This window comes from Procambarus clarkii, chromosome 12 (genome assembly GCF_040958095.1).
Source record: "Procambarus clarkii isolate CNS0578487 chromosome 12, FALCON_Pclarkii_2.0, whole genome shotgun sequence".
Classification (NCBI taxonomy): domain Eukaryota; kingdom Metazoa; phylum Arthropoda; class Malacostraca; order Decapoda; family Cambaridae; genus Procambarus; species Procambarus clarkii.
Window position 1 is genome coordinate 27,374,514 of NC_091161.1, and position 8,772 is coordinate 27,383,285.

The window sequence follows — 8,772 nt, forward strand, 5'->3', positions numbered from 1 at the left end:
AGTCAACTAGCACAACACATGTATCCCCTATTTGACTGTTTTACAGGAACCTCTTTTCGACAGCTCATAAAATGGAGGAAAGGGTCATGAAAAATATTAAATGGAACATTATTCCTACAGACAAAAATCAGAAAATACAACTGACAATTTACTACAAAAACAAAAAAATGGCCAACCTACTCGTGAAAAACTCCCCAGACACCAAACAGAACGCCTTGAAGGACACCAACGTCGTCTATGCCTTCACATGCCCACTTGGGGACTATAAGCCCCAAATAACTAAGTATATAGGCAAGACAACAACGTCTCTAGGCGATTAACAATGCACGAACAGGGCTCCATCAAGGAACATATAATCTCTTCTCATAACCAGACCATCACCAGATAAATCTTAACAAGCAACAGAGAAATCATCGATACATACAGCGATAGCAGGAGACTTGACATCAGTGAGACACTACACATCTAAAATTCAACACCAGCTATCAACAGCCAATTAACGCATAACTATATTCTACCCACTTCAAGACCCCAAACCAACATAGCAGCAGCAAGAGGAAGTATGGGCCAATAAGCCTTCTTAGTTACTTCCATTCTAATGTTTTTATACCCACCTCACCCAAAACATTTATGTTATATCACCTCACACAAAACGAATATAAGCATGATGTATGTTGTGTCTAAACCAGTCTTTGAAAATGTAAGAAGCCCTTACGAAACGCTTTCAGGCATCACACCAAAAATAAAAATGTAAAAAATCAATTTTGTTGAGTTAATTTTTCAATTACCCTCGACAATGAAGGAAAACGTTAGAAATGTTGAGAATATTCATGTTAGAATTATTAATCTTACCCTTTCGGTCCTATTCAACACATACATATACACACACACATTATATATTATATATATATATATATATATATATATATATATATATATATATATATATATATATATATATATATATATATATATATATATATATTATATAAATAATCGCTGTTCCAGGCTTCCTGTCCTCCTTATCAGCATCCGACGACCTTGAAGGAAATTCTACCTGCCCACTTACATCAGCTGGCAGGTGTACATGATCCCAATTTTACACGCTGTGCCACAGAGTGGGCCTCTCGTGCAAGCCCATCACCTCAACCACCATCCCCAAAAGCCCACAAGCAATCCAGCTGGGATGGCCCCATTGTAGACCAAGTTGCTGCAGAGTGCCTGGGTGCTGCAACAACACAACACAACACGACATTGCTCGCCTCACAGCAGTAGCAGCCCCACATGCAGGGGATTTCCTGTTAGCAACCCCAATGTCGGCAACTGGCACGCGTCTCACACCACACGCCCTCCGAATTGCTGTGGCCCTTCGCCTTGCTGCTCCAATCCACACCAGATTTAGGTGTATTTGCGGCGAGGTGGTGGCTGACAAGTACGGCCACCATGGCCTACTCTGCCAAAGCACAGGGGGATGGCACTCGAGGCACAGTGACGTTAACGACATCATCAAGAGGAGCCTTACCACAGCTGGATGCCCAGCTGAAAGAGAGCCCCGTTACCTAACGCACGGTAACTATGATGCTCTTATTGGTCGCCCGGATGGTATCACAGTGAACCCCTGGAAGAATGGCAAGCAATTGGTATGGGACTACACATGCGTATCAACCCTGGCTAACGCCTACATTAATCTGCCCCAATTTTTTTATCAGCAAACATTGAGAGGAACGATTCTATTTCCTCTCGGAGATCATTTACATATCAAAAACAGTATAGGTCCAAGGACTGAACCCTGTAGGACTCCACTGGTGGCACGTCGTCAATCTGAGACCACGCGCCTCCCTGTGACTGTCTTCTGTTGCTTAGGTACTCCCTTATCCAATCGAGTACCTTCCCGTTCACTCCTGACTGCATCTCCAGCTTGTGCACTAGTCATGTGGGGTACTGTTTACTTTCTTTACTTCTGTTGCATGAAGGGGCTTTTTTGCAATCCAAGAATACGCAGCCTACTCACCCCCTCTCTTCCTTGCCTGATTTCTGTTGCCTGGTCGTAGAATTCAATTAATCCTTTGAGGCATGATTTGCCATCCCTGAACCCATGCTACTGATGTGTTTCAAAGTTCTTTCGCTCCAGATGTTCCACTAGCTTTTTTTTCGCTAATCTTTTCCATCAACTTGCATGGGATGCAAGTTAGGGACACTGGCCTGTAGTTTAGTGCTTCCTGCCTATCCCTCTTTGTATATAGGAACTACATTAGCAGTCAATTTTTGGCAGCTTCCCTGTTAAATGATTTGTTATACACTATGTAGAGTGGCCGGCACAGTGCATCTGCTCTTTTAGTATCCATGGTGAGATTCCATCTGGGCCTATAGCCTTTGTCACATTCAACTTTACCAAAAGCTACCTCACCGCCCCACTAGTATTCCAACGGTCCTCTAGAAGTGCCTGATTATCTATTCCTTCTCTTACCTCTGGGACTCATCGCTCTAATGTGAAGTACTTCTGGAATTTTTAATCGAGTTGCTCACACACTTCCTTGTCGTTAGTAGTTAATCTATCTGCCCCCATCCTCAGTTTCATTACCTGTTCCTTCACCGTTTACCTCCTGATGTGGCTGTGCAGTAATTTAGGTTGAGTTTTTGCTTTGCTTGCAATGTCATTTTCATATTGCCTTTCTGCCTCTCTTCACACCCTAACATTCATTCCTGGCACACTTTCTCTGCTCTCTAGTGTTTTTATTTCAACAGTTTCTCCATGCTCTTGCACTTTGTTAGCTTACATCTCTGATTAAACCATGGGATTCTCATCTGGACTAAATTTTTGTTCTCTTTTGGACTGGGACGAACTTGTCTGGCCTCCTTTCACTTCTGTGTGATGTAGTCCGTCATGCCTTGAGCCGTCTTTCCTCCGAACTTTGCTTCAAGTTATATGTTAGGAATTTTCTTATCTCATCATAGTTTCCCTTTCGGAATGCCGGCCTTTTGTTTTCTGGGCACGCCCTTGTGTACAATAACCCTTCTTTGACCAAATACTCAAACATCAGTACACTCATTCTCTCAGCGGCTTCGAAACCTAGTTTCCCTTTCATTAGAGTCATTTAGAGTGAAGACTAGATCGAGTCTTGCTGGTTGATCATTTCTTCTCATTCTTGTGGGTCCCCCGACATGCTGGCCAAAAGTTTCTTGTCACTTCCAGCAGTTTAGCTCTCCATGTTTCCTCACCTCCATGCAGTTCCTTGTTTTCCCAGTCTATTCTTCCGTGATTGTCCCCCCCATGAGGAGCAGATGGGATATATTTTTACAGGCAGCAGTGGCTTCTCTTGCAATTATGGTGTTGACTGCCATGTTTGTCATACTCCGGTTTGTGGTCTTCTGTCGTTTGGTGGAGGGTTATATATCACTGCTATAACTACTCTTGGACCTCCTATCGTCATGGTACCTGCTATGTAGTTTCTGAACCCCTCACAGCCTGGAATAACCATCTCCTTGAAACTCCACTCCTTTATTATCAGTAGGGGCCACTCCACCTTCTCTCCTTCCTTCCCTCCCTCTCCTTATTACAGTGTATTCCTGGGGAAACACCACATCCGTTATAATTCCTGAGTTTTGTTTCTGTGAGCCCAATTACATCCGGGTTCCCTTGTGCCCTATCCCCTAAGCTCACTTGCCATGCTTGTAATCCCAACTATGTTCGAGTACATTACCTTGAAACTGACTTCCTTCCATCCTCATTTTCTGTTGGTTTCACTGGAATTGGGGGGCAAGGGGTGTCCGGGGGTGGGAGGGCCTAGGAATGTGGACCTGGGGGATCTGGGGTGGAAAAGGGGCTGGGGGGATACTGAATGGGGAAGCTAGGAGGGTCTGGGTTGGCCTTGGGATGGGGGAGGAGAAAGGGCATGTGAAAGGTTGGGGGAGAGGTCAGGGTTTGGGAGGAAAGGGGAGTCTGGGGTGGAGCAGCAGGGATGGAGGAAAGGGGGGGGGGGAGATTGTAGGAGGGAGGGCTTCGGGGGTAGGGGGGGGGATACTGGGGGAGGACATGGGGTGTGGGAACGGGGTGGGCCTGGAGTGGGGAATGAGTTAGGGAAGGAGGGCATGAGGGTTAACATAGGGGCTTGGGGTCGGGGAGCTGGTGGGGGGGGGGGGCTTAGTCTGGGGACCATCTCTACTAGTGGGGTGGGGGGGGGGGGGGAATGATCATGGGGTGAGTTTGTTGGAGATTTCAGTTATATTCCTCCCTGGGGATGCTGGCCTGCTGGTGAAGGGATTCGCCATTAACCTCATGTTACACCACTAAATGTTCAAATTACGGGCCAGAAGAATGGTTTACCACTCAAGTGGTTAATGCATAGAGTACTTTACAACATACCTATTAGAAGATCACCGCTTCAAGGTATAAACTATCACAATTATTAAACGTGTTTCCTTCACCTATTGTACTTATGTGGGAATATATATATGCGCTACATAATGAACAACTGCAATCCGAGAGAGGTTTTTCTAAATAATTTTAATCTTCCATACCTGCTGTGCCGTGGTACGAGACCAATTTCTTGGGTCTGGTTGACCATACCTGCAGTGCCGTTGTACTGATGAACCCTCGTACATACCTGAAATTACACATTATATTAAATACCCATAAATACTAAATTGAACTCATCTCTATGTAAAGTTTAAGAAATATCCCGCTAGACAATCGATCAGGTCAGACATTGGATGAACTAAAGTGCCGACTTACCACGGAATGGCAAAAGCCAACCTCAGATGACACAGCCCGTTCATAACACAACGGCCAAGTGGTCGTTAACCCGGCAGCCAAACATTAACGTGAAAAACGCTTCACATTTAACGAGTCCTCGGTCTATACTCGCTCGTGCACTGACCCACAACAGTTCATACATTTTAACACAAGAAATATTTAAAATGGTTTTTGATACGTGAACTATTATACATTATTATTTATTAGGCGAGGGAGACAGGTTGGAATACACTCGTGTGCTATAATTTCCTTCAACTATCAGACCTATGTACAATATAAATATACAATAATATTTACTTATATTCGACAAAATATAGTACTTGGTTACACAGGACGTTAATGTTAATTAAGGCGTCTCTGGGGTTGGCTGCAGCGTGGACGACACTGACTCAGGATGGTTAGTTTCATTGGGGGGGGGGTGTATTTGACGGTTGATAGGTTAAAAGTCTTTGCTCTGTATTGCAAGGATTGAAGTCTGATAGTTCACAAGAAATACTTTATAATTGTCAGAATTTAACTATATAAATTTCGTAAACAAGCGGCTGTTATGGAACCGTTAATCTCTCATCAGTCGTTTTAGAAGTTTATTTTATTTTAATAAGCTTTACCAAAAGTCTTAAGGTAGGTAAAATTCTCTACTAATAGCCAAAGGTATATTATTCAATATGATTATATTTACAAATGAGTAAACCTTGGATAAAGCTTTATTTAAAATAATTAAATTAACATCTTTGTAACTATCCTTATTTATAATCTGAGCAAATATAGACTATTCTTCTCAATAATACAATGTGATAAAATAGCTAATCATCTAGTCAGTAATCAGTAACTTGCCTGTAAGTCTGGCGCAGGTAACCTCATGCACAGGACTGTCCAGGTGACTAATTTAGTAAAACCAATGAGGCGGGCGCTGAGCAGCACCTCTCCCCACGCCGGCCCGCGCCACACTGCCCGCCGCGCCTCTTGACTAGCTTGGCCTGATGGGTCAACTACCTGTGACGTCATTCACCTCACCTGACATGAGGCCGCCTCACATGCAAATAATTCACAGGTAAAGTCACTTCAACAATATTAATAGAGTTTATTTCTATTAATGTGAAGTATGAGCAAGTGTGAGTATGTATTAAAAGCACATGCTTCACTACAGGACATTAAACCCACTACCACACCCACCTAGTAGCTTGGAAGCTCCATAACGCCTTCTGTAACTTATGTTGGGGTTTAGGCCAGGGGCCAGGTACAGCCACCGGTTACGGTGTTCAGCATCCTGTGTGTATGTATTTACTGTGTGGCTGTAGGATCTAACTCTTTGCTCTTGGACCCAGCCTTTTTAATTTTAGGTTGTCTAATTTACCGATTCAAGACCTATTTTTTCCTCAATCATATCAACTACATATACACCTCTCCCTAGGGAAGGCTCGTAGCCCCACTTTCCAAACATTCTTAGACAAGCTGCAGGAATGGTCGAACAAATGGTTGTTAGAGTTTAACCCAAGCAAATGTAATGTAACAAAGATAGGGGTAGGAAACAGGAGACCAGATACCTTGTATCATTTGGGAGACGAAATACTTCAGGAGTCAGAGAGAGAGAGAGAGAGAGAGAGAGAAAGAAAGACCTAGGGGTTGATATCACGCCAGACCTGTTCCCCTGAAGCTCATATCAAGAGGATAACATCAGCGGCATATGCCAGGTTGGCTAACATAAGAACGGCCTTAAAAACCTTGTGTAAGGAATCTTTCAGAACATTATATACCACATATGTCAGACCAATCCTGGAGTATGCGGCTCCAGCATGGAGTCCATATCTAGTCAAGCATAAGACTAAACTGGAAAAGGTTCAAAGGATTGCCACCAGACTAGTACCCGAGCTACGAGCTATGAGCTACGAGGAGAGACTACGGGAATTTAACCTCACTTCGTTGCAAGACAGAAGAGTTTGAAGGGACATGATCACCACATTCAAGATTCTCAAGGGAATCGACAGGGTAGATAAAGACAGGTTATTTAACACAAGGGGCACACGCACTTGGGGACACAGGTGGAAACTGAGTGCCCAAATGAGCCACAGAGATATTAGAAAGAACTTTTTTAGTGTCAGAGTGGTTGACAAATGGAATGCATTAGGAAGTGATGTAGTAGAGGCTGACTCCATACACAGTTTCAAGTGTAGATATGATAAGAGCCCAGTAGGCTCAGGAACCTGTTCACCTGTTGATTGACGGTTGAGAGGCGGGACCTAAGAGCCAGAGCTCAACTCCTGCAAGCACAACTAGGCGAGTACAACTAGGCGAGTACACACCCACACAAAATTAATGAGAAGAGTTGTGACAGACGAGGATTGTAGGATCCTCCAAGAGGACTTAAACAGGCTGCAGAGATGGTCAGGGAAATGGCTACTGGAGTTTAACACCAGTAAATGTAAAGTTATGGAAATGGGATCAGGTGACAGGAGACCAAAGGGACAGTACACAATGAAGGGGAACAGCCTACCTGTAACGATTCGAGAAAGAGACCTGGGAGTGGATGTGACACCTAATCTAACTCCTGAGGCACATATAAATAGGATAACGACAGCAGCGTACTCTACACTGGCGAAAATTAGAACTTCATTCAGAAACCTAAATGAGGAGGCTTTTAGGGCGCTTTACACTGCCTACGTGAGACCCGTCTTAGAGTATGCCGCGCCATCATGGAGCCCCCACCTGAAGAAACACAAAGAAACTGGAGAAGGTTCAGAGGTTTGCGACGAGGCTTGTCCCAGAGTTACGAGGGATGGGATATGAAGAGCGGCTGAAGGAACTGAACCTTACGACACTAGAGAAAAGAAGGGAGAGAGGAGATATGATAGGGACATATAAAATACTCAGGGGAATTGACAAAGTGGAAATAGATGAAATGTTCACACGAAATAATAACAGAACGAGGGGACATGGGTGGAAACTGGAAACTCAGATGAGTCACAGATGTTAGGAAGTTTTCTTTTAGCGTGAGAGTAGTGGAAAAATGGAATGCACTTGGGGAACAGGTTGTGGAAGCAAATACTATTCATACTTTTAAAACTAGGTATGATAGGGAAATGGGACAGGAGTCATTGCTGTAAACAACCGATAGCTAGAAAGGCGAGATCCAAGAGTCAATGCTCGATCCTGCAAGCACAAATAGGTGAGTACAAATAGGTGAGTACACACACACACACACCAGTAGTAGGCCAGCGACGGTAGGAGAGACACGCGATTAGCGAGGTCCGCGGAAATTCGTCAATTTCTCGGGACATTGAAGGATTATTGAGGCTAGATCATAGTATTTGGCCTCTCACAGTGTGTAGCTAGTAGGGTGCTACATAGCATAGTCATATTGCTAGCGATAGTGCAACAAAACCAAAGTGTAGCTAGTGGAATCACCGGTGCATGCAGTGTGGAGGACCGCGTAGTGACCTGACCTGACCTGACGGCCAGGTGGGGACGGCCCGCCGTGGAACTGCTGACTGTGTTTGTTGGGTGGCGACTGTGACTCCAGAGATTTGTGTAGAAAAGAATCGACATCGTCAATCTACTAGCACTTAGAGAATCACCAAGTGGAAAGGCGACGACGGAGCACTATCGTCAACCATACATCATCATTACTCATCTAGTTGTGTGAGCGTGAAACAGTCTGGTGTGTACCCCCTCTCTGGTCAAGTAATCAGGTGTACAGTGTGAGGTAAAATATTATCAAATCCTTGGTCAGGATAGTATATATATTTAAAATCTCGGTGTGGCTCATTCTGGGTAGAAGTTACCGCTTACGGGAACTAGTGACACGCACATGCACGCACGCACTCAAGCCCACGTACGCACACACACGCACACACAGGCTAGAAGGAATTAACACCTTTCGTGGAAAGGAGATAAAACTTCTCATAATCCACCCCCCTCTCTTACCCCTTCTCTTCCACCTCTCTTACCTGCAGTAAGCTGAACACCTCACCTCCTCTTTACCCCATCCCACGCGCACACACGTTCGCTATATCTCTCTCTCT

General features: G+C 44.4%; 1 long non-coding RNA gene across 1 annotated transcript in view; it reads right to left on the minus strand.

Moving 5' to 3' along the window:
• Positions 1-4,152: 4,152 nt before the first annotated feature.
• LOC123772959 (uncharacterized) overlaps positions 4,153-8,772 on the minus strand; it is a 249,307-nt gene continuing 244,687 nt past the window's right edge. The window contains exons 3-4 of the long non-coding RNA XR_011228230.1: positions 4,519-4,604; positions 4,153-4,246 (exon numbers count right to left, since the gene is read on the minus strand). This is a non-coding gene — a long non-coding RNA (uncharacterized lncRNA). The remainder of the gene's footprint in view (positions 4,247-4,518; positions 4,605-8,772) is intronic.